Raw genomic sequence first — 26,902 nt, forward strand, 5'->3', positions numbered from 1 at the left:
TATTCAGTCCAATCCTCTTCTTCTCATTGATTCTGTAGATACATGCTGGTTTAACTGCATAGATGGCTTTGTTTTTAAGCTGTTAGTCTTTAAAGAAGCTTTAAAGCTTCCTTATTTAGCAAATGTTCTTATAGGCTTTGGATGCAAAGTGTCTACATGTACATATAGACACCAAGATATATTTTATATTCATCAAACAGAATATCAATTCAGTCCAAGTTGCAGGGTCACATCCTCTAAGAAAACATTGACTCTTCTCATTGCTGATAATATACATCCTTCCTCCCTTGATGGATTATACCTTCTAGTTCCTTTACTTTTGAACCCAGGCAAAAGTCTACTATCCTGTGAGATGAATCTAATTAAATTTTAGGGCACATTCAAGTGCTAGAAATAAACAAAAGTAAGACAAGAGCTCACGTATAATAACAATAGCAATCCCCACAGCAGTCATTTAAATTAATGCTTGTAATCAAGCAACATAAACATCATAATGCAAAAGCAGAAATAAAATCAACATTCCACCTTATAAAACAGAGGGTGAGGGAGAGTGCTGGTAATATTGACAAAGATACTTTTACTTTACCCATGTAAACATCAGACTGTCTTGTTCTCCCTAGGCTTGCTTTTCATTCTTTGGCATGACAGTTCTGATTCTTCAGCTTCCCCATGAAGAAAAGAAAACTTCTCTTGAAGCTGAATTAAATTCATCAGCAAATGAAATTATATTCATTTGATAAAATGCTAAATGGAAAAGGCAGGTTTATTTTAAGCCGTCAACAGGCTGTTTTAGTTAATCATGCACAGTGCAGAAGACAGGAGTTTGGTTGCTAAGAAAATGGTTGGCATGTTTCCATGAGATCCATGTGACGTGGAATGCATCTGTTCATTTCAATAGCAAAATCGAAAAAATAAAATAAACAGTGCAGGGTATATTTGGTGAGTCACTGTGGAACACAGGGCCAAAATAACTTCTGTGTTGTCAGTGTATTCTATACAACCTTACTGTTGCGAAGTTAGCCTTTTCTTAAAATTCAAAAAAATTTTTAATAGTGATGTTTTGTTAGAAAAGTAATACATATTCATTGTAAATAAATCAGAAAATACAAAATAAGAAAATTAAAATCTGCTGTAACACACACCCATACAAATACCAGTATCTATATTGGTATGTGCATAGCAGGAGATGAATATTTATTTGCTAAATGAATTAATATATATTTTATTTATAAATATAAGATCATACTATAATACATTTATAATCTTTTTAAATTAAAAGACATCATAAACATTTTTTGCGTTATTAAATATTCTTCTTTAGCATAATTGTAATAGTTTCATTATTATGGAACAAGTAAGTTATCTGGAAGTCCTGCAAAATTTCTTCAGTAGCCAGGAACTGAATGCAAGCATCTTCCCAGTAAGACTGATACTGTGGTGCTGATATGATGAAATCTGAACATGTTCAATATTTTTTGCTGGGATGTCATACATATTCTCTGATTACTGAGTTAGTAAATGGAATCTTGGTTGTCTTGATTGTGTGTAATTCCATCATTTCTACCACCAGAGAGAGACCATCACTGCTTAGATAGATAACTTGCCATTCACATCCAGGTGTACTAATGTGAGAGAGAATGGCCAAAGAGAGCAACGTGCTTGGCACACCCTTGCATGCCATCATGGGCTTCAGAGTGAAGTAAGAATGGTTATCGACTTCCACAACATCTTCAAGGTTGCTGCTGCGAACAAAGAGGCCAGTCAAACAGAAGAGTATTAAATCACAATGTGGAAGAATATATTATTAATGAAGCTTTTAATTACATAATCCAAAAGGCTGAGAAGTTCAAAACATACAAAAAAAAGGGGAAGCAGAGAAACATAGTTGGTATCTCCTAAGAAAATCCACAGTCTTCACTAAGGACAAGGTGGAAAATAAGAAAATTTAACGTCAATGCAAAGACAGAGGGCAAACAGAAGATTGTTGAAGGTTCAATAAAACTATTAGTTAGCTGAACAAGAACCAGCCTGCTGAGAAGAAGAATCTGAATATCAGAAGAAAAGCTGGAGAAGTCTGCAAGATCATCATCACAAGCAGTTAACAAGGAGCTGAAGACATATCAAGAGAAATGGCTTACCAGGGGCAGAGCTCCTCTGTCACCAAGTGCTCCTCTGAAGCCACTATTAAAGCGGGCGACCATGCTGACCAGAAAGAAAGCACATTTCACAGACCTGCTGCAAAGTTTAAATATGTGACTAAGTCAGTTAAGTGGCAGTTTAAATCATATTTAAACATAAATTAAGCTGTAGATAAATAGATCAAAAGATGTGTAACAGCTCAAACAAAACAGAAGTTTATTTCTTGCTAACTTCACAGTTGAAGGCATGTGTTTCCTGGTTGGTGGATGGTTCTCTCCACATAGCAACTCAGGGACACAAAGTCATTTTGCATTCTCTTTGTTACACTTCATATTCATCATTCGCCTCCAGTCTGTGAAAGAAAATGAGGGCTTGGAGGTGGCACACCTACTTCTTTAAAGCTTTGTCCCAGAAATGGTATTCATTACTAGAACTCAGTCATGTGATCTAACTGCAGGAAACTGGGATATGTAGTCCAATTGTGTACCCAAGAACAGAACATGGTTTGGTAAAGAGGGGAGGAAATAGCAACCATTATCTGAGGTTGCTTAAATTTAGTCATATTATGAATACTTTAGTACACTCTGGCAGTGCTGTAAATAAGCAAAAATTAAAATCCTGCACCCGGATTCCCATTGCCACCAACGTCACGTAATTTTTTAAAGGTATATACAATTTGTGTGTCAATAAATAAAGATCCATTTTAAGTTGATACCATAAAAAACAAGTGGAATTTTTGGGTCAAATGTACCTACAGAAATCTATGGCTCTTCATTAAGTAGTATCTAACTGACCTTGAGAAACTGTTCAATTTACATTCTTACCTGCAGTAGGTGAGAGTAGCTGCCTTCTGTGCTATCATCCACATCATTGTTATCACTGCATACAGCATTCACATTTTAAAGTTTTTTAAGAGGCACATTATGATATGGTAATTGAGACCACAGACTCTAGAGCCATACTGCCTGGTTCTGAATTCCACCTTGTCCTTGTTCTTACTGAGATCTTTCTGTGTCTCAATTTTCTTATCAACAAAATAGGGTAATAATAATACCTACTTCATCAGGTACTATTCATATTTGTGAGGATTAAATGAGTTAATATGTAAAATGTCTTGAATAGCACCTGACGCATAATGTCATATGTTTTGCTGTTATCATTTTTAATCTGTCATATATGTTATGAGCATCTGATGCATAAGTCTTATGTTTTTGCTGTTATCAGTTTTAATCTGTCTTATATGTTACAAACATTTTCTTCTCCATATTGCTTGTCTTTCAGCTTTATTTTTAAATCGTTGCTTTCCATACAGACTTCAAAATGTTTTTATGCAATAAATAATATCTAGACTTTCCTTTATAGCTTTTGTGCTTCCAATTGTATCTTATAAAGGACTCTCTCTCTTTTTTTAAAGTCATTCATGTCACATATATGTTTTTAAAATTTTTTCCTCCTGTCTTAGCCTGTTGGTATTGCTATAAAAGAATATGTAAGTCTGGGTAATTTATAATAAAAAGAGGTTTATTTGACTCATGGTTCTGCAGGCTGTACAAGAAGCAGGGCACCAGCATCTCCTTCTGGTCAGGGCCTCAAGGAGCTTCTGCTCATAGTGAAAGACAGACATTACACAGCAAGTGAGAGGAGGAGGTAAGAAAGGCACTAGGCTCTTTTTAACAATGAATTCTTGTGAGAACTGGTAGAGCAAGAACTCACTACCCCTAAGATGGCATCAAGCTATTCATGAAGGATCTGCTCCCACGACCTTAACACCTCCCACTAGGCCCCACATCCAACATTAGGGATTAAATGTCAACATTAGATTTGGAGGGGATAAATATCCACACTATTTCACTTGTTTTCAGTTATAACTGAGAGCACAGGTTTTGGTGATTGTTTTGTAAAAACCATATCATTACTTTTCCTTAAAGTTTCTACATTATGGGTTTCTTAAAAAAAAAAAATCTTTGCCTCCCAATTACAGTTTAATTAATTTACTAACAATTGACATAAGTAGAGATATAACATTGCTTTCTAAGTTGTTTGTTAATTATCTCATCATTGTTTATTATTCTATGCTCTGATTAAAAGGGCTTGTTGAAGGTTGGTACCTCCATCACTCATCAGATGTTGACTTGACTGAAGCCACACTCCTTGTCTTGTTTTAGAGTCAGTTAAGAGATAGGTCTATATGTAGAGGCAACTCTCAACTACCAGCCCATAGATAACCCACTTTGGAGATCAATGAAATAAAAACCCAGACTGAAAAAAATCATCTGAGCCTGGGCTCTTCACACTGTTTTCTACTGGGCTCTGCTCAGAAATGCCAGCTAACTTTAACTTTACATATGTCAGCTCGGAAGAATGATTTTTTAAAGGTATATATATGTGTTACAGAGCTAATTACAAGTGAGTTTTGAAATTTCTGCCATCTAGCTATCTGTGCATTATGCTCTTCAACGATTACAAGTAATGGAAAGCTGAATGTTGTTTTTGAAAAAATGAAAACCACATGTCATTCCCGGAATCAGACACGGCTATGATTTTATAGAATAGAAATCAGAAGACAGAAGGGACTCAAGGAAATTTAGCGGAAGCAAGTCACCCAAAGTAGATATAGATTTTTGACTTTGAAATGTAGATTTAGTCAATCAACAGCTCATAAAACTTTTTCTATAAGACCATTCCTTGTCATGGGGGGCTCAACTATTCATGAATATTCTGTGAAAAAGGGGTTCAAAGAATCTCAGATGTCATCACAGCTTTTTTTTTTAATACAAAAAAATCTTTACAGAGGTATGTATGGACATTGGATTTTGAAACTTCGTCTAGGTTTGGCACACGGGCTCATGACTATAATTCAGGTACTTTGGGAGGCCGAAGTGGGTAGATCACTTGAGGCCAGGAGTTTGAGGCCAGCCTGGCCAACATGGCAAAATCCCAGTCTCTACTAAAAATACAAAAATTAGCCTGGCATGGTGGCATGCCTATAATTCCAGCTACTCAGGAACCTGAGGCATGAGAATTGCTTGAACCCAGAAGGGGGAGGTTTGCAGTGAGCCAAGACCATTCCACTGCACTATAGCCTGGGCGACAGAGCAAGACTATGACTCATTTATGATCTTCATCAGCTTCTCAAGCTATCTAAGGTGAAGAACCAGGTTTTTTTTCCCATATGAAAGAGAATAGTTCTGTAAAATATAATATAAATTGCTGGAAAGAGGAAATGAAAATATAAACTAATATAAACAGAAGCCCATTTGTTTATTATTAGATTTAGCAAACACAAAATTACTAAGTCAAATTGCTGTAACAGTTTGTAAATCCAACTTTTAATTTCTGCTTTTATTTCCTTGTCAACCTAGCAAAAGTTAGCAGGCTGTTATGGGTCCATGTATCACACTTGGAGCAGCACTGCTCTATGCCATTTCTGGCCCCAAATCAATGCATTTTTCAAAGCTAAAAGCTCCTATGACATTAGAGAATGATGAAGAGAGAACCAATTTAACTGTTGTATATGTATCTAGAACAAATGTTACAACTTCCTTGTTCCTATGCTCTAGTTAGAAAGACAGTTTCAAAAACACGTCTTTTGACCTGATATTTAGTTCTGAATTGATAAAATGATGATACACTTGGAATCTCTTACTTTGTAAGTAATGTCTAAATCATAAAAGTGCTGCTTGAACAGCATATTCCCTTTTCCAATTGTAGTTTATTCAATATTTGTTTTTATGCCTAATAATTTTTTTTTAAAAAAATCAATGCCCATGAGTTTAGTGCCATGTGGGATGGTATATAACATGAAGCTTTACATTCTGGTTTTACTCCAGGTAAGAATTCTTTAGACTCCCTTTGTTCTTTGGTTTCCTAAATGAGGTGCTCTTGGCCTCTTAGGCACTGGCTCAGCCTTTCTGTTCAACACTGAAAAAACTCCTTGGACCCAAATAAAAACATTCATGGAGATAATTTTACTGACTTCCTTCCCTCCACCCCTACTTCTGCCTTTAAGTTTTCAGCGTCTTGGGTTTTGCTTCTGATATGTACCCTTCATGGGATTAGACTGGGGAGGGTACTAATAAGCACAGTTATGTTATCAAACTGTAGGGAAATCCATTTCTCGACTCTCTTTGAAGAATGTGGATTTAATCTCCCAGAGTAAAAAAAGCTTCCATTGTTATATAGTTTATTTTATGGTATGATAACTCCATTTTACTGTTTAGACTTCAAATAGAAATTTTCTTCAGCAATATTGCTTCATGTAACAAAATACTGGCCTTTAGAATATCTTTAAACATTTGTACAGATGAAAAAAAATTAAACCAGTTATTCACCTTAAGGTATAGTTCTTTCAACCACCTTTGATTAAAGCATATTTAGAAAAAGTCAGTTTATGGTTAATATAGTAGGTAAAAGAATCAAGCAAAATTTTAATGTCAAGTTTTCAGTAAAATGTCATTGCACACTGTTAATTTTATCACAATCAATCTTAGCTCATTGACCTTACTGACAGCTCTATCTTAGCATTAACCTAGTAGCTGACCTTGTTTTTTATTAATTGCCATCCTCTTTCACTCCTTAAATTTGTTATATTATTATTTTAAAAAGAAAAATCTGCTAATGTTAAGGTTCACATTTACCAAATAGATACAACTCTGAAAGCATTTGTATGGTGATCGAAATACATACTATGCATGGTTATACATATTAATTAACAACTATAAACAGATAATTTCTAAGCCCTACCCAAGGTAAGTTTTAATCACTCACCAGAAGAATAAATTCCATTAATAATCTTAATGGTCTCTTTTGGTCTGCTTCAGAGAAAAGGTTGTACAGCTGGAAGAAACAAAGTATCTGAATACCCAGAAACAACACTCTCCACAGGGAAGGGGAGAGAGGATGAAAAGACCATGGTGGAGTCAACCACACATACCTGGAGCTGTTAATTAGTAAAGCTTGGCTCCAATGTCAACAATGTTATGGCCTAAAAGACTTCAGGCAAATGACAGGCTTTATGTCCAGCCCCAAGGCATCCTCCTGTTGTCCAGGACCTGTTCTACCACAGGGATGCCTCCATTAGGCATCCCATCCCTTAAAGCCTCCATCCTCATCTGGGACCTTATTCTTTCAATATCTTGGACACATGGCTGCATAGTAATCAAGCCTAGGGAGCATCACCATGTTCTTTTATCCTGTTCATGAAAAAGTGAGAAGACCTCTAAAGCATTTCTAAACAATCCACACATCTCCAATACCTGGAATTTCACAAATGAAAACCTACTTCTCACATTCATTTCACTAATTATCAAAATCTCTTGTGTTAGAGATAAAAACCAAGGCATGTATAGCTGCCTCTGAAATTTAGTGTTTTGATTAAATGCTACCAAAAACCATTGCTGGAGTATATATTTTCAATTAGAATAACTGCCTGCCCTAAGGTCTGGATTAAAATGAAATACAGTAAGTATTTACACATAGATTGTTTGTTGAAGTATTTTAAAGTAAATTACAGACCACAGAACACGTTCCCTTTAAAAAGTCAAGCTTTGTGAAACAGGATTACACTCAGGATGTTCTCTTGCTCATTTCCTGTTCATTCTTAACCCACGGCTTTCCAGCTCCCAACCCTACTATGACCTTGAAGGCTCCTGACAAGGCCCTTTATAACTTAGATGCTAAATCCAGTGTCGAGATCCCAGCACAGGTTCTGATATATACTTTTAAAGTGTTAGTGCTCTTTTCTGTAACTTTAGGCACAATCAAATATGTCTCAATCCTATTTTTCCCTTGCCACATACTCTGAATGTTTTAATTATAATTTTGAGAAACCTTGATTCAGATATAAGACAGAAGAGTCTGGAAAAGTAATTAAGTGGAATACACCATGCTCACTGTTCAGCAAATGAATCTCAACTCCCATGTAATGACCAAAAAAAAAAAAAATCCATTTATTTCATTAAATCCCCAAGCTGTTCTGAAAGTGCTCAGACTGACAACCCAAATACATAAAAGCACCTGAAGATAATGACTAATAAATGTCCCTGGAAAAAACATAGCTAATATAGATGCTCTTATGGGCAAATTAGGTTCCACATTTTACTAGCAAAATTTGTAAAACAGAGTCTACTAATTGTTAACAACAAGATTCTTTTCTGTATTAAATGTATAATATTTTCCTGTACATATTAGTTTTAACTTCAAATCCTCTAGACCAAATAAAAGAATTAGATGTAGGTGATAAGTTCATAGAGGCATTTCTAGGCAGGCAATGGTTATATTATAATACATACCGTTCTGAAGCTGTCTGAGTTTTAATTGAATACAACAGGAAATGCACGCTTTCCACTCAACACATTTGAGTGCTTTCCCTCCCATAGAATGGAATTTTGGGAGTGCTTTTATTTTCATTCAAATGGGTAATATATATGTGCATGAGATGTGGGAAATGCCACTAGTAATAACTGAAAATTTAACTTGAGAAAAGCTTCAATTGCAAGGAAATAAGAACAGATTCAGAGTGGTTTTGGGAAGCTGCCAAATCATGAGTAGAAACATGTTAAAAAAATCCTTCTCCTGTTTTTTCTGACACTCAGAATTTTGAAATCTCCTTTGATTATCTTTGAAGCAGCCCCGCCATTCTCAGAAAAAGCTGCAAGGAGCAGAAAGGATAGCTGTGTGAGTGAAAGATCTTTTAGGAGGGAAAGAGATTCAGATTCAGATTCAGCTAACATTTAGGGTGTTGCTGATAAGTTTGAGACACCATGGTTAATGATTTCTCAAATAATCATATGTTATTGTGTACTATTGTGTACTTGTATTCAAATAACCCAGCTCAGGGAGAGAATAAAGAGAAAATGTGCAAGTGCATATACATTTATATTTTTCTTTTGCATTATGTGTATATGTGATATGGGCAGGAGGCAGAGGAATACTGAGTAGAAAAGGGTGTTTTCCCAGCAAAGGCCCCATTCTCAAGCCTGGAAACCCATGGCACTAAGTGAGAACAGGTTTTTGTGCCCAAATGTTGTCTTTTGTCTGGCTACGTCCCTCTATTCTATATTCATATAAACCCTAAACTCCTGTCTCCCTGAGAAGACAAACAGAAGAGCAGCAGAGAAGGAGAGAAGAGAAGTAGCATCTGAACATCTAGAGGGGTTCAGCTGGGGAAGGTTGGAGAGCAGATCGGCCACAGGACAGTCCAATTTCAGGGGAAGATCATCTTCCCGCTCGGTCCCCTTTCCAGCCCACCATCGATCCCACTGAGCCACCTCCACCACTAATAAAACCCCTGCATTCATCATCCTTCAAGTCCATGTGTGACCTCATTCCACCAAAATTACCCTTTCCAGTTTTCATCCTGGGTGTTTCTGGATAGGAATATATCTCATTGATATATTTACACCTCTACCTACAGACAAGGAAAAGGTTTGGAGCACCTCCATTCATTGTGCCAACAGGACGTGAATGACTTTACAGATCCCCAAGGAGAAGTAAGTAGAAGAGCCCTGGACTTGGATTGATGAGTCCTGCTTTCTACTCTGCTGCTAGAAGTGAGATCCTAGAAGTCAATAAATGCATCTGAGTCTCCAGGTTCTCTTTCTTGAAATGTAGACATGATAATCTACTGCAAGGAGCTGTTATGAGGACTAAGGGTTCATGCTTCATGACAATGAAGCTTTATGCTTCATGACATAAAGTCTTCATGACAATGAAGCTCTTTTAGAGAAAAGATCTTTGTAGATTCAACAATTGTGATAGGATTTGTACAGACACCTATTTTGGGCTCAGTTTTCATCATCACCATTAAATGCATTTGCATTGGATAGAAAAAAAAAAAAAAAAAAAAGAACCAGCAAGAACCGGGCATCAAGAGGGTACTGAACTGTTTAACACTTAAGTTATTTGTGGATGGCAAAGCTAAAGGAGCACTGTAACACGCCTTCTGGGGCTTCGGGAGTCACAGGCACCCATCCCTAGACACTACTGTGGGGCTGGATCCCAAAAGCCCTGGCTCGGCGCCTGCACCTGCTATCTGCGTGCTCCCGCCAGGGTAAGGGGTTTGAGCATGCGCATGACGGCCGAACAGACAAGCCACACCCCTGTTGCACGTTCTGTGAGGGAGGGTCAGGAAACGCTCCCATTTCATACGTATTTATATACAGATATGTATATATGTATGTATATATTCATTTAACAATTCCAATGATTCACATTGTTTTAATAATAAGTAAACACTACTGTGGAGTTTATACCTGGAAAAGGCTTAGTAAAATGTGGTGAAGTCCACTCTCCCTTGGCTAATCTCAGTTCCTAATTACTTCTCATACAGTGAGCATCTCTGTGTACACGGTGACCCGGGTGTTTAAAGAAAAGTATTTTTTTCATATAACATGACCCTTAAACATCAGCCAAATTTCCCTCATATTCTCTACTGAAGAAATAGTAATTTATTGTAATGCTGGAATTAAAACTGGTTGTGTTCAGTAGCCTGGCCTCTAACTAAGAGGGGTTTTTTCCTAACATTTTGAGTTTAGAGCCTAATTTTGATTAAAAAAAAATTTCATCACTGAATTTCTATTAGTCGAATTCTCACAAAAACCTCGTGAGGTTTAAGAGGTCTGCTAACAGTTAATAATCACGTTACTCCATCTGTGGCAGTAGCCTTCCCCTTTCTTCAGGGAACTGTGTCATCCGGACTCCAGCCTCCTGGTTCAGGTAAGGACTGGTCATTGTGGCTTCCTGCTCCCCGGCCATAAGGAAAGTCGTGTGACTCCAGATCACCCGGTGAGAGTGACCTTTTAACCTGGTCCCTGTGACTGGTCCAGGGAAACATATATGAGACTAGGTCCCTCAGTGTCCTCTCCTAGAATTTTTCTGCTTGAATTGACAAGAAAGAGTTTTTCTTACATATCTGATGAAATTCTGTGAATATGTTATCTTCAAGCGTCAGCATGCCATGTCCCCACCTGGTAAAGACATCGGCATATATAAAACCAACACTCAGAGAGGAAGAGAGATGTGAAAAGGTCCTGTCAACATCCTGCATGTAGTCAGCCTGGAGGCCAGATCCTGCCCTGTTCCTGCCCAAGGCTTATCTTGTTTTGTTTTTCATTCTTTATTTCAGAATCCTAATTATCGCCCCTTTGGCCTTAAGCTAGTTTCCTCCATGGATGATTCAATATTGCCTCTGCTTCACTGGAGAGAAGAGGTAGGTAAAATAACTTGCTCCATTCCCAAAGCTAGTAAATGACAGAACCAGTCAGCTACTAGAACCAGACTCATGTGATGTACAACATCAAAGTTTACAAGGCTGAGATTCCCTGGTTATTAGTGGTTTTGTAGAATGGGACATATTTTATTTATTTCTTTTACATGAGAGAAATTTCTTTTCCATTTAGGCACTGGCAGAAAGTCATCTTAGAGAAGATCTTTTTCTGGGAAAAGTCAGTAACGTGAGGCCCCTTCTGTTATGTAAGGACAACAATAAACACTATTTCTGGGGGAACATAAGACAGAAACTTTGGAACTCCACGAGGGCTTAATTTTGTAGACTCTTGTGAACCCATTTACAAAAGGCTAATGCTTTCTGAAAGGAAAAAAATCGAGGCTCAATGCTTGCTCCCAGATATTCAAATTTAGGAAAACTTGTTGGGGTGGATTGGAATGACCCTGGCCAAAATCCTAGTCAGGAAAGAACAACAGGGCCTTTATGTTGCTGAACAACAAGCAATTTCAGCTCTTCCAGATGTGACTAATTAGATGTATTCACTCAGCTCTTTCTCACTGAGATGAAGGGACAACTCAGGACCAGCTCTAAGCAGTGCAGATCAGCACCTAAAGGGAGGGTCATTTGCATTGACTGACACGCCTGCCTCCCTTAGGATTTTAAATGCCACCCACTGAAATCATTTTTCCTGGGATCTTCCATGTTTAGGGAGCTACCCAAACACTTGGATCAGTATAGGAAACCTAATGACAACAATAGACAGTGAGTCCTTCCCTGTGTCAGGCCCTACGATAACAGCTTAACATTAATGTTTGCCACAACCATATCTATGGTATTATCCCTTTCACCCCCAACATTCTCACTCTCTTAACTGTGCTCTATGTTTTTCATAGCATATACCAGTGCTAAAATTGTATATTTATTTGTTTTACTTTTTTTACCTGACTCAAACTAAAATGTGAACTCTATGAAGAAAGAACTCTGTGTTGTTAACCACTCATAGGCAGGTTACTGGCAGATAGTGAGTTTCAATGAAAATCCATTGAATGAATGTCAGTATCATGTGATTTCATCATGAAATCTTTATGGGACAAGTTTTTGATGGGTTAAGTAAATTGTACAAGATAACATTGCTGGCAAGTAACAGAATCAAGATCTGAATTCAAGTGTGTATGACTCCAAAGCCTTCACTCTGAGCCACCAAGTTATTCTGACTCCCAGTAAACAGAAGTGGTGGCTGGAGTACCCAAAGCATTTAGTAAGTAATGGCAGAAAACAATGAGAGGAAGATTAACTTTGCTCATGTTGGGGAGATAATACATTTTCTCCTCATTGCTCATAAATTTGTATTTGGGACAGACTCCTGTAACGAAAGACAGATTAACAAGAGAAAAATAAGCAAACTTACTAATGCCTGCAGTGCACATCACGTGAGAGAAATCCCAATGAATAGTAACTCAAAGCAGTGGCTTAGAACTCTGGCTTATACAGCATCTTCAACAAAGAATGATAAAATTAGAGAGAAATGCTAGAATGAAGGAAAGCAGTTTGGGGCTTCCGAAGGCCAGAAACTGTGGGAGGTAAATATATAAGAAGAAACTAATGAAGTAAGGTTTGATTTCAGATTTCTCTGGCACTGTTTCTAGGCAGTTAAGAGTTGTCTCCTGTAAGGGAGAATATCCATACTGTTTTTAGGCGGAAAAGAAGATAGAGAGAGCTCTTTCTCCGTTGCTATTTCATAGTTACCTTTAGTTCAAGAATAATTTTTGTATCCATGAGGCATATTTGGGGGTGACATTTTCTGGTTTCCTTCACCTACTTCACACCTCTGCCCAAGGATTGGTCTTGCCACCAATATCTACTAAAGCCTAGACTTTGAGGTTAAATTCGAGTTCCATACCTGAGTCTCCCTACCCAGGTGAACTAAAGACCACCTAATTTCTCAGAATCTCTTCATCTGCTGTCTCCTAAGGGTTGTAACAAGATTTAAACATAATAACAATGGCAATGAATTTAAAACAGTTGCTGATTCAATAAATTCCAAATAGATAGCAGCAGTGATCCCAGGGAGAGATATTGGTTGTAACACAAGGAAATGGCCCAGCTCTTTTCTGCCTCCAGCCTGCATTTTGATGGGTTCCAGCCAGTATTGTTGACTGCTTATTTGCTAATTGATCAACTACATTATCCACTTATATTAGATCCTTTTTAAAAACTCTTCCTGTTTCCTGACAATGCCCCTGGTTATGCAATAAGATCCCAAATGTGAATACTTGAAAGGGCCTTGCTTACAATGAATATAATTCAGTCACCACTGCCCAGTGGAAGAACTATTCCTTATATGAGGGAGTGCCAGCCCTGTGCTCTGCAAACCAAAAAAAGTTTTAATATGTACTTTCAAACGTCTATGGAAACATTTGGGGCTTGAATTATTTGGAGTTATTTACTCAGGGCTATCACAAGGAGCCAGGAGAAGCACACAGTCTTCTGACAATTAGGTGGGGAGGCATTTACCACTGTTCTTACATACTGTAACTGAAGAAGTGACCATTCATGTGTCTATTTTCCTTGCTATGTATCTGCTGTAATTTTCAATCATGAGGACCTCTTCTTGAAATCAAGAAATATTACCTAATATTATCCTTCCCCAAAAGCAGTGGTCCATTGACTGAGGAAATGCATTATGAAAAATTGCTATAGTGAATTAACTGAGAATGGAGATTTTATGAATCACATTAACATCTACGCAGATTTGGAAAATGGTAGTGTATTTCTGCATGAAACGTTTTCGCTATCCAGTAAACAGTCATCCAGGAAGCTAAGGATCCCTTGCATTAACATCCTGGCGCCACAGAGACCTACATCTTGCAGGCTGGGAACCAATGTCTAAAGGTATTTAACTGAGAGTTTGCAGAAGAAAGTACCACAAAGTTATGTTGAACATTAGCTTTCTGAGTGGCCTATAATTCTACTAATGACTGCTGAATTTAAAAATTAAAATAATGATAGGTTGCCTGTAAATAGAATTTTGTTTTTGAAACAGGAAAAACATGAATTTCTAGTTGTGGAGTCTAATATTTAACTACAGTAGACTGATCTAAGTCTTGGCAGGATACGAGACATAATTTGAAACCATGAAGGTATAAACCCAGGGGAACAATGTGTATAATGCTTGAATTATGTTCAGACTGATCAGGGGGATGGCCGGGGGATTTCTTTATTAAAATTATTGAACAGGAAAGTGCCTTCAACCACAATATAAAAGCCAATTTGCAATTACTGTTCTACTTTTCCTCTACTTTCCATTTTTATTTTAGTGCACAGTTTGTGGCCAAATCAGCTTTTGCATCTCTTGGACTTATATTTTTGTAGAAAAAGATTTACTTTAGTTTTCATTTTAATGCTACCATGTAACAAATTGCTCTAAACTTTAAAAAACCTGCTTCCCGGCCTCTTTGCTTCCTTTTTGTCATTAAATGATTAGGAAGATAACATTGTTGAGATCTTAAAGATTCTGACGATCAAGCATATATTTATGCTACATTAGGGAAGTGAAGCATTTCTTGAATGAGTATTTTAAAAGTGGAGTCAAATAAAATTTATTTATTTTAATCTCTTTGGGTTGATTTAGCTCTGGGCTATCCAAAAATGAATTTCTTTATATGTGAAAGTGTCAGCTGTTTAAAATAAAATTATGACTTTGAAAATTACTTGCTACAAATCCTAGAATATAGTGGCACTCAAAAATGATTACTTTTCATGGGCCTGGGGATAAAAATGCTACTATTTGTTCATTTAGTATTTTTTTCTTTACTTCAGGACTTTTGTTTTAGAATTAAAATTTAAGTTCTAGAGAAAAAGTTTCGCAGATGAACATGAAGCAAAACAGTGTATGAAAGTACTTTGTGGGGCCGGGCATGGTGGCTCATGCCTGTTATTCCAGCACTTTGGGAGGCTGAGGCAGGTGGCTTACCTGAGATCAGGAGTTCTAGATGAGCCTGCTCAACATGGTGAAACCCTGTCTCTACTAAAAATATAAAAATTAGCTGGGCGTGGTGGTGGGTGCCTGTAATTCCAGCTGCTCGAGAAGGCTGAGGCAGGAGAATCACTTGAACCTCGGGGGGCGGGGGGGGGGAGGTTGCAGTGAGCCGAGATTGTGCCATTGCACTCCAGCCTGAGTGACAAGAGCGAAACACTGTTTAAAAAAAAAAAAGTAATTTGTAAATTAAAAGGTAATATTGACCCATACCCATCAGTATTTTAATGAAAGCCTACATCACAAATAGGTGTTGACATTCATTTATTCCTTCATTTATTCATTCAACAAGCATTTGTGGAATAATAAGAATTCTGCTGTGTTCTTAAAATTCAGCTCTGCACAAGGCAAGAGAGAAGCCATGTATTTTAGGCTCTGGAGCCTGCATTTGAATCCTAGCTTTGTCTCTTATTTATTGTGTGACTTTGGGAAAATTATGTGACCTTTCCATACCTTGATTTTGTCTTCAGTGAAATGAAGATATTAATGACATTTAACTCATAAAGATGTTTTGGAATGGTGGTTTATAACCTACTTTGGATATGTGTTAGAATTACCCAGAGAAATTTTTTAAATTACCAATACATTCTTCAGCCGCTACTGTTCTGGCGAAGTGATAAGAGACTTAGACTCTGACAGCCGACTGATAGTGTCATCATGAGGACACCCAGGTATGGCTTTTCCTGATTCTTTCAAGAGGAGCCCACCATAGGCTTGCAGGTGGAGTTTTGACCAATCATAATTTTCTCTATATTATCCTAAAAGAATATGAAAGGGCCATAATCTTAAATCAGGGCACATCCTATAATGAGGAGCCAAAGAACCTGGTTTGTTTGTTATCCTACCATGAATGATAGCTTGATTCAAGTAGACATTGAAACTATTTCATTGGATATTCCACCAGAGGAGAAACTTACCAAGGATTCAGTGACAATTCCTGTGGAAGATTTATGTCATCAAATTCAGATTGGCACCATGGCAAATATCACCAATGCCGATTCAAAACCCATATTTGGCACCAAGAAGCTTTCTCAGGTCCTCTCTGACACAGAAATTGCATACAACATATCAAGTTCTCTGGACGATGCCACGGATAGAAGTAGAGTGTGAGGAAATTAGGAATGCAAACTCACCTGTGCAACCCCCTTGAATCACAAGTTCAGAAGCAAAACATCCCATAAATTCTAAGCCAAAATTATTGCAGCTGGGGGAGAAAATGGCTCCATCCCAAGCTCTGAATGACCCCTCAGTAGTGAATAATTGATTCCCTAACACTAAATCACCAGAGTTGCTGAGAACTCTGTCAAAGTCTTCCTCCGTTCATGGATATATGATGAGGCATTGAATTTGTTTCCTATGGTTGCTGAAACAAATTACCACAAACCTAGTGGCTTAAAACAAAATAAATCTATTATTTTATGCTTCTAGAAGTCAGAATTTAGAAAAATAGGTCTTATGGGGCTAAAATCAAAGTATTGGCATGGCCACATTCCTTTTAGAAGCTCTAGGGGAAAATCCACTTCTTTGCCTTTTAAAACTTTACAGTCTGCCCACATTCTCTGGCTTGTGGCTCCTTTACATCTTCCAAGAAGCAATAACACCGTAACCTGTGCTTCCATGGTCATGTATCTTTGGATGACTCTCCTGCCTCCCTCTATCCCTTATAAGAGCTCCTGTAATTGCGTTGGGACCACCTGAGTGATCCAGAATAATCTCCCCATTAAAAATTCTAAATCATATCTGCAAAGTCCCTTTTGCCACACAGGTTAACATATCCCCAAGCTCTAGGGATTAGGATGTGGACACTGGTGACATGGGACAGAACACGGAATTACAGAGGTCAAGGCAGAGTTTAACCTTCAATGCTGAAGGAAGAGTAGGGTGGGTGACTTGAATTTCTCCCTTCCCCTCTTTCGCCACGTGTTGAGTTTGGTACATTTAGAATGCATAGCAGATAAAAGAATTGTAAGTCTGTAAACGCCATGAGACATACAGCTTGATGATTTATAGAAAAAAAATTCTCTTAGCCTTTATAGGATTGAATAGTTCTTAACTTTTATCATTGAGAAGCAGGTTAAATTCCTCTTCCTTTAGGTTCCTATAGAAGTACACTTCACCCTAGAAACAAAGTGCAGTGTGTAGGTTATAACCTAGACAGGCCTTCTCTTATTCCTCTGCTTACTCCTGAAGACACTGATTGAAGAAAGGGTTCCCCAACACCTATTTGATCTGAAATACAGTTGAACTCAAACTATATCTGAAAATAATCCTTACCTGAGACTAGGCATTTCCTTTCCTGTGCCTGCCAGCGACACAGGATATTTTCTCGACCCCATCACAGATCTTGCGACAAGGGTGCCTCATTTGCTCAGCTTGCCCTGCTCAACCCCTCTCGGGAGGGAGCTTTCAAGCAAAGGAGTGTGGAACCAGAGTGAGTGAGTGCAGGAACTGGCCCGCAGCCCAGCAGGAGCAAACTCCCTTCACTTGGGTTCACCCGGGCTCCACCCCCAGCGGGAGGGAGCATGGGAGCGAACAAGTGCTGGAACCAGCTGACCTCTTCCGTGCTGGCAGGAGCGAAGTCCACTGGCGGGAGCAAACTCTGTGCAGGCCCCTTTGACCCCAAGGCCGGTGAGTTACAATGCTCTCTTAGCTCTGCCGCCTGCAGATAGCAGTGTGTTATCAGCTCAGTGGGCCTTTTTGTTTGTCACATGTGGTGGCTGCCCTCTGCCAGCAATGGCAAAGAGTCAGTGTGACAGCCTTTTTGGGTACCCATACATGGTGCATCCTAAATTCTTGTCCATTGCTCAAAAAGAATGAGGTCGCATGGAAAAAATTGGAGGATAGTAAATGTGGACAATTTTATTGAGTGATAAAAGTGGCTCTCAGGGAGAAGGGAGCTGGGAGGGGGATGGGAAGGGCAGGTGGCTCTCCTCTGGAGTCAAGCTGCCTGTCTGCCTTTCTCTTCCAAAGTCAAGTTGCCTCAACCAGCCACTGTCTCTGAAGTTAAGTTGCCTCACCCGGACGTCCAGCCACTTCTCCCCTCTGCTGGCTGAGTCCGGGGTCCTTATAGACACAGGAGGGTGGGGCGCAGGGCAGGCCATAGGTAGTTGCGGAAAAGGCAATATTTGGTAAAAAGACATTATTCAGAAAGAACCAATCAGTAGAGAGCAGGCACATAGGGACGGAAATTCTTACTGTGGGCTGTGGTGACTTAGGCTTTTCAGCTAAAGATGGGGCTTTGCCAGGGACCTGCCCCTGTCTACCTAGTTTCTCTGCCTCTGTCACAATTACTAGCACTGGGGAAGTAGGCAAAACAAATGGCAAAGATTTTCCAACCCTTCCATGACTTTTAAATCTGCTGTTTGGATATTCTTAATAAAAAAGTACTGATTTAATTGTTTCGAGCCTTCCTTATGAGTGAATAATTATACCGTGGATTGTCTTTCGAACCAGGTAAATACTGCCCTGAAATAGTCTATTTTCTAATATCAGGCTTTAAATAGTTTTGTTTTGCTTTTTAAATGAATCTTTCTCTGCTGAGCCATAGAGGTTGGGACAGAATAGCTATTTGAACCAGCTATTCTGAATAGCTATTTGAATAGCTTCAGAACTAATGTGTTTTTCTAATGTCTTTACGGAAGCAGTGTATTTTATTCCTTGCATGTGGTAGGTTGTTGTGCACTGTGAAGGCCTGGATTACAATTCCTGATTCTCACAGTGCACAATAATATTTGCACACTGGAATTCATGGTATGTGGGGCACAAAACAGCCAAAGAACGTGGCAGATACCATCCAACTTGTGAAATAAAGAGAAAAATCAACGTAAAAAAAAATTCCAGCCTACCTGTTGCCTATTTGCTTTCTCCCATCCCCCAACATGATTGATCCTGATCCTGATTGATTCTTACTCTGTAACATTGCCAAGCACCTTCCAGCTCTCAACAGCTTGTGAATCTGTGTACATGACCCTCCTCCTCCTAGGTCTAGGAAAACAACTCTTGACATTCACATCATTTCTTCTTTGAGATTCTGAGTTGACCTTGAAAAGTCCAGAACATGGGCAGTCCTCTCCCAGAGCCACTCTGGGTGTCTGTTCTTTGCTGGATAATTCCTTGTCAGTCCCAACCTCCAGAGGAAGCCTTTCAATCCATCCCTGAGCTTGAACCATACTCTGACTTCCCACATCCAGGATCCTGGCCAAAATTATTAAAGGCATCTAGAGTTTTTTTTTTACTTGGAACTCAAGTTGCATGTTTTTCTTATTGGTTTAATGTTTGGTTTCTTCTCCATTCTCAGAAACAACATCATTCTCTTCTGGTTGAAAAATCCCTAATTTGACTTAAAATAATGTGTACATTAAAAGACAATAATAATGGAAGCCAATGGAACAAAAAATGTGTTTGTGCTATCCAAACTTTTTTCTTAGAAACCTAGCTGGGACTATGATTTTCTTAGCAAAGTTAAGCACATGCACAACCGCACAAAGCCAGGGGCCTAGCCCAGCAAGATAGAGGGGGTGTTTTATGGGACAATATTTCAATGAATGACTGGAGCCTTCATGTCTGGCTCCACGGGGTGCAACTACCCCACTAGATAATGTATCTGAGTGAAAGAAGGAAGGCTGGATCCAGGCCTCTGTGTGATGCTCATTGTGGTGTTATTCAGTGGTTACTAAGGAGTACCTACCTGTTTACTCAGGATGTGTAGCCTTCTGGGTGACAGAACCTCCAGGGCTTTGCCACACCACAGCTGCAGAAACGGCAGTGCTTGGAGAGTTGACAGCATTTAAAAAAATTTTAATAGATGCCTATATCTAATACCAAGCATTAAATAAGTCAGAAATATGAGCCAATAAGATTTATAAAGTATATTTTTTAGTCATGGTTTTTAAAAGGGTTTTGAAGATAACAAGGACTGCTTGGCTAAAAATCTTAGGGCAAAGTGCATTGCTGGCCAGCTGGTAATGGCTGAAGAAAGACCAGAGTATAAGTAGGTGTAGCAAATTAACAGCCGGAGTGGGCCTTTAAAAATTTAAAGGACTGCTGTTAAAGCTACTCAACTTCAACTTGAACTTACCTTTAATTCTTGACATAACTTTTTGAAATACTTATATTTTTGCTCTAATTATTCCTTCTTTTCCTTTTTTCCTCTTCTCCCCATGAAGTAATCAGTTCAATTCTTTGACCAAAATTTATATTTTGAAGTATTGTATGTAAATAATGAATTAAAAGAAACCCTTAAAACCAGACAATGCAGTGACCTACGCTTTAAGGAAATCACTGCATATAATTTTGAAATAAAATGCAGGTTCTTCAGGGTAACTGACACCATCATTGAATGATATCTTTATAACAAGTAAATAAAATACCATCTCGTTAAAGAAAATTCATCTCTATTAATATAATTTTCGCAATTTAAAGTCTCAAATTAATATTAGGGTAGAAAATTGGAAAAAAAGAAAAACAGCTCTGTAATGTTTGGATTCTGACCACCCGGAAGAAAACTAGATTCAAAACAATGATTTCCAGGGAAACAAAATTAATTCAAAGTTCTCAGGAAAAACTATTTAAATAGTTGTTCTGTGAGAAAGCCATTATTACATCTTTAAATAAAATATTTTTATTGGAAGTCCGTTATAAATAACTTTAAAAAAACTGATTTTACCAAAGAGAAAATAAAAATATTGATAAGGGTTGGGTGTGGTGGCTCATGCTTGTAATCCCAGCACATTGGGAGGCCGAGGTGGGCGGATCACTTGAGGTCAGGAGTTCGACACCAGCCTGGTCAACACTGCAAAACCCAGTCCCTACTAAAAGTACAGAAAGAATAAACCAGGTGTTGTGGCACATACTTGTAATCCCAGCTACTCGAGAGGCTGAGGCAGAACTGGTTGAACCCAGCGGTGAGCTGAGATTGCACCACTGCACTCCAACCTGGGTGACAGGGTCTCAAAAAAATTTTTTTAATAAGATAGTTATAAGAAATAATCACACATCAGATGATGGAATTCTTTTCCTGGTTTTAAGTTGGGCTTCACATTCACTAACCTCTCTGTTCAGTTGCTGTTTTATGCCACTCTATTCCCAACTTGTTTTTTCATTTAGAATGAATGACACTGTCTGATTATTTAGCACCAAACAGGACTTTCTATCTATTCCTCTGTAGATAAAGTATTCTAAGTACAGACCACTAAAAGTTTTTGTGCATACATATATTGGGAGTATGCATTCAGATAATTTTGTTAAAATTGTTTCTATTGATTCAAGAGTTGTGTGGGGAAAGGTGAAGAAAAATCACATAAGCATTTAAATAATTCTCAAGGATTTCAAAAGAGAAATCATGAGGTTCCTTAACTGCTATGATGGAATTCTGTGTGCATGAAAAAAGTCAGGAAAAATACTGGGTAGATGTGGTACCATATCAAAAGTACTACACTAAATAGTGTAAGTATGGTTTACACTATTAAAAAGTTCAAAAAACAATCATGCTTTATGTAAGGTTTATTGCCGAGTTAAATGAGGAAACGGAGACCGGAGTAAGAAAAGTAAAAGCCAATTTATTCAGCTCCCGGGCGAGGTTCTATGGTCCGGGAAGAGGGGCCAGAGAAGTCGCGCTTCTCTTCTTAGGGCATGGGGTTTTATAGGGAGTGGAGGTAGTTGATCCGCTGCGGGGGAAACAAAGCGGAGGTAGTCTCATTGGTTATGAAGGGACTGGTCACAGGTGAGGTGGGCCGCCATTGGCAGCCAGGCTGGGCTATTGGCAAGTGGGCTGGTTGAGGACGTGAGAAACGGGGCAAGCTGCCATAGGGCAGGTCTTGGCGGGGTTCTTTAACGGCGGGCTAGGTGCTGAGTGTAGCGCTTGGTGCAGGGCGGGGACTGGTGACGTAGTTTCTAGGCGCGGAGAGGGATGGGCGTGTCCCAGCTCCCTGCGAGGCGACCAGCCTTACACTTTATGTTCTTTATTTTCTTCAAAGAGACTTTTTCTCAATTATATTATCATCAATATATAAACATTCACATTTCCATTTTAGAAGGTTTGATAAGTTGCCTTGTGTCAAACATATTTTTCTGGCTTCCAGATAACTAGTGCAAGGCCAGCATGCCTTTTACGTCGCCTCAGCCACAGGTGATCGCAATTCATGAGGTCAGACCTTGGGCCTCGGACTGCACAGTGCCAAGTGGTTATAATAGGTCCTCAACCCGGACTGTGCTCCTCTGTCCCATCTACAGCTTCCTTCAAAATCCTTCCATCAACCTTTCATCTTCTCACAAACTCAGGAATTTTATTGGAGACACATCAAACAAACCATGTAAAGGCAGAATCATCAGTGGTTCTAAAAGTAGGTAGGGAAAACAGCTGGGACTGTTTAATGGCATAAAAAGCCCTGCCTCTCCAGTGCTGGAGCCTCTTCTTCAAGCTAGGTCATGGTGGATGGAGAGCTCGCTGCCTATCTGGGTCATGTTGCCTGGAATTAAGATGTAATTACTATCCTTGCAGACTACCCCTTACCAGAGATAAACAGGTAGGTGCAGTTGGCAGTAATTATCTCTTTTTCTGACTCACAAATAACCTGGCACCTTCCCCACCATGGTTAGCAAATCCCAGAAGCCCTAATCATCAAATAATTGTTTGATTGGGACTGGATTAGTCCTCGGAGCTAGACGTGTCTGATAAGAAAAGGGATATACAGCTCAGAACTAATTATTTTCCTGTTGTAGTTGGCGTTTCAGTAGAAAGAAACCCAGGGTTTTATTAGAATGTTAATGAGGAGACTTTTTCACCTGAGTCTTAATCGGACTATCAGGTTCTATTCTCACACTATGTGTTTCTTTTGTCACACAGCTCTTACCTAGAAATTGGTGGGTATTCACTGTATGGTGAGGACAGTACAGGTTCTGCAAAGAAAGCATGAGAGTTAAACCTGCTAGACCAGGAAAACAAGCAATTATCTAAAAAATTCTGACTGCTAATCTTTTGTATTTGTAAATAACTCAGATAAAAAATGGGGCTTCTCCTAAATTGTCTTAAAATTGCCTCAATTTCCTTCTTTGCTAGTGGAGATTTCCTTTCATTGTGCTTTTTCAGCTGAAAGGCGTTTCAAACAAAAACGAGGCTGGACATTGTTCTGGAGTCAATAGGGTGGGTGTGGGTTTTCTGAAAGATGAGTGTGATTGCATGTGTTTCTCTTCTCACCAATCCTTGCTCTCAAACAGGCCCCAAATGCTGATGCTGGTACTATGGCATTATATCAGCTTGGCCCTAGACCAAACTGTTATGAAGAAGAGAGTCTGGTGAGGAAGAGAACAGAATCTGTGATCAGATAGATTCAGGTTCCTATCCTAGCTCTTCTACCAGTTTCCTATGTGGCCTGTAAATTCATTCATCCCTAATTCAGTTGCTGGTCTGAGAGGATAAGCTAGATAGGATTATGGTGACAGTCTGATATAATAGCATAGATGTAAGCCGCCAAGAGTATCCAGGAAATGTGAGCAATTAACACCTGATTTCCCTTCTTTACCATATGGGAAGGATGGCCAAACGTCCTTGTTTTCCTCTTGCGTTGGAATAATTATTAACAGCGCTCCAGTGTCTTCATTAGGATGATAAATTACATGGTTATGCTACACCCAGGTAAAGTTGGGTTTTGATCATGGTCTTACCTACTCTGTGATAACACTCTCTGCCTTTGTCAGAGAACTTTAGTGGGAAGGAATGAAACTCGTCCAGCCAGTTTAAGCAATGAGTAGAATTCACTGGAAAGGTGCAGAAGTGTTCACAAAACAGTCAGTCTTCATGAGAGGCCAGAACTCAGAAACTAAAGTTAGGTTTTTATCTTCCCAGAGCTGCACGTTCTCCTGATTACTGCTCTCTGCACATCTGATTTTGTCTTTTAAAGACTACTAGCTTTCACTGCTTTAGCAAGCATGTAGCCACCATGATCTCCAGGTTTATACCATTCACAAGTCCATCAGACACTGACTAAAGTCAGTTTATAACTCCAACTCCATACTCCTGAATAGAAGAATGCGTGGGTTGCACAAGTACATTCCAAATACACTGCCTGGAGTCTGGTATCCACCTATGGTTAAGTCACCTGTGACTGGAGAGGAGATGAGGTCTCATGTGGTTTGCTCCTCCTTTCTTAGATCTCTGAGCAGTTTCTCTGAGAAGGGAGCATGAGAAAGTTCTCCAAGGGTATGTGGGGTGAATAAACAGATAATGAAGAAAAAAATGCCCTTTTAGTATCTCTACCCTCACATACAATATTCTGGCATCCCACTGAAGCACTTTCCCACTGTTGTTCAACAAGTGTGATTTGTATACTCCCAGAATTCAATCAAACATATATACTTTTGGGGTCTCATAACTTCAAGTATTTTCTCTGTGCTGGGTGACATCTAAGCTGTTATCTGTCCTCAAGAGCTCACATTTTGCAGTGAATGTAAATGTTCCCTCACCACTGATAGCCAACATGTGTTTCTTTTACCAGAGGCTTCCTGGGACAGGATGCTGGAAACTAGCACTTCTCAAACTTTTCCAATGAAGTGGCCCTTACTGTAGAAAGAATTCATATGCTTAGGGTTCTGAGATTGCAGTGCAAAGTAAATGTGAAATTTCTTGCATTTTAGCTTTTAAACTCAGGTCAATTTGCATCTTATAAAACATTTGCATTTGTTTTGATATAACTTCTCTCAAATTTTGGAATGAAGCCACTGTTCTCAAACAATGTACAGTAATTCTCCTGTGATTGAGTATCCCAGGCACACTGACACATACCTATGGGGCTGTGCAGGCCCTGGTCTGAGACACATGGATTTAACCCAATGAAAGGGAAATAAAAATAGTGGAAATTTAGGCATCAAAATAAGTCAGTGGGGTATCCATTCTAGATTTGAGGAATTTTCTTTTAGCCTCTCAGGTTACCTGATGTTTGAACATCTGGATGTAGGGTTAGGTCTAATCTTTTCTTCCACTTTTTAGAGATAGATGTGGATTCTAATTTTAGTTCTACCTGTGTTCTCTCAATCCTCCAATTGACTAGCTGTGAGATACTGAGCCGTTGCTGGACTTCTCTTTACTTCAGTTTTCTTATTTATGTATTAGAGAGTTTACTAAAGGAATCTGTGAGAATTGAGTGAGGTACTGTATGGTGTCTAGCACATGTTATTTCTCCTCTTATCTTGCATTCCTTTCTTCCATATGCATATAGATTGCTCTTTTTCCTCCCTTCCCAACAACTTACACCCTTCTTTAGTCATGTAAGTGCACTCTTGTCTCTTCAGTTAAAGGCTCTACTCTGGGGCCTCAGGAAAAAAGAGGGACAGGCAGGGCTAAACATCAGGCTGGATTCCCGCATTTCTGAGAGTCCCGCTCCCTCTTTCCAAATGTAAATGAAATATTTCTTGTATAGTCATAGACATCCTCCTCTCTTCCCTCTTCTCCTTTCACACACAATATGAAATCCAGATATGAAAAAGATACCAGAGAAAGCCAGCAGGAACAATATCAGAATTGAAGGCTTTAAAGGAGAAGTATCTGAAAGGCCCATCCAATCATGGAGAGGCCATAGATGACTTAGAGCAAGCACCAGTGACATCTTTCAGGAACCTCCTGGCTCATCCCTCCTGTCTTGTGCCTAGCTTCTGCCTTTCCACCCAGCCCATGGTTCAGTTCCTTTTCCGCATATCTTCATACCTAATCTGGCTCTCACAGTCCCACTATAGTAATTCAGGCTGGTTTCTGCTTGTATGGAAGAAAAACAAAGAGGTGTGGGGAACCCAACCGTGTGAATACTTGCAAAGCGAGTTTCACAAGACGGGTGGTCGAGCCTAGACACAGGGACGCCTGAAAGAGGGAAGTTGAGATAAAGTTGAGTCAGGAACAGAAAAAGGAGAATCCTGTTAAAAGATAACCAGGTGATCGGAACCAGGAAACCCTGCAGTCACAAGGAACAATGTCTTGATGTAAATGTTTTTTATGAGCACCAGGAATGACCATTACCTTTTACGACCACTGATTGTATGTCTGCCATCCTTATTGTATAGAGTATGTGAATTAGTGATCTGTTTTTTCTCTTACACTGACGTAAACCAGAACCTGAAAAATGTATATAATCGAAGCCTTTGAGAAATAAAGTTGTTGTTGGGGCACTGACTCCTCAACCCTCCTGACCCTACTTGTCTGTCATCCTTCTCTTCCTGCGCACCCCCCATTCAGGTTAGAATCCTTTTGCTTGTCGAGAGCTCCCACCAGACAGAGGTGGGTTTTGCCTTTCTTGTTAAAACCCTCCTGAAAGAGTTTCTCATGGTAAACAGTATAACATGGACTCAGCTGTGGGATGCTAAGGGCTGCAGGCCCTAAAAGAAAGAGGCTCTTTCCATAGGCTTACCCAAACATTATTACCTAAGGGCAGAGCAAGAATGATATAAGACCACCTGCACAAAGAGAACCTTGAAACTATAGCACAGTGCCTCCTTCTGAAAATTGTTTTAAAGACATA

The 26,902-nt window shown here is 39.1% G+C and overlaps 1 long non-coding RNA gene across 1 annotated transcript in view; it reads left to right on the top strand.

Annotated features, from left to right (window-relative positions):
• The first annotated feature begins 17,944 nt into the window (after window positions 1-17,944).
• Window positions 17,945-26,902, top strand: part of LOC116549689 — a 58,056-nt gene continuing 49,098 nt past the window's right edge. The window contains exon 1 of the long non-coding RNA XR_004268004.1: window positions 17,945-18,029. This is a non-coding gene — a long non-coding RNA (uncharacterized LOC116549689). The remainder of the gene's footprint in view (window positions 18,030-26,902) is intronic.

The sequence above is a fragment of the Sapajus apella genome, unplaced genomic scaffold (genome assembly GCF_009761245.1).
Source record: "Sapajus apella isolate SASKATOON/1434 unplaced genomic scaffold, GSC_monkey_1.0 scaffold6, whole genome shotgun sequence".
Lineage (NCBI taxonomy): Eukaryota > Metazoa > Chordata > Mammalia > Primates > Cebidae > Sapajus > Sapajus apella.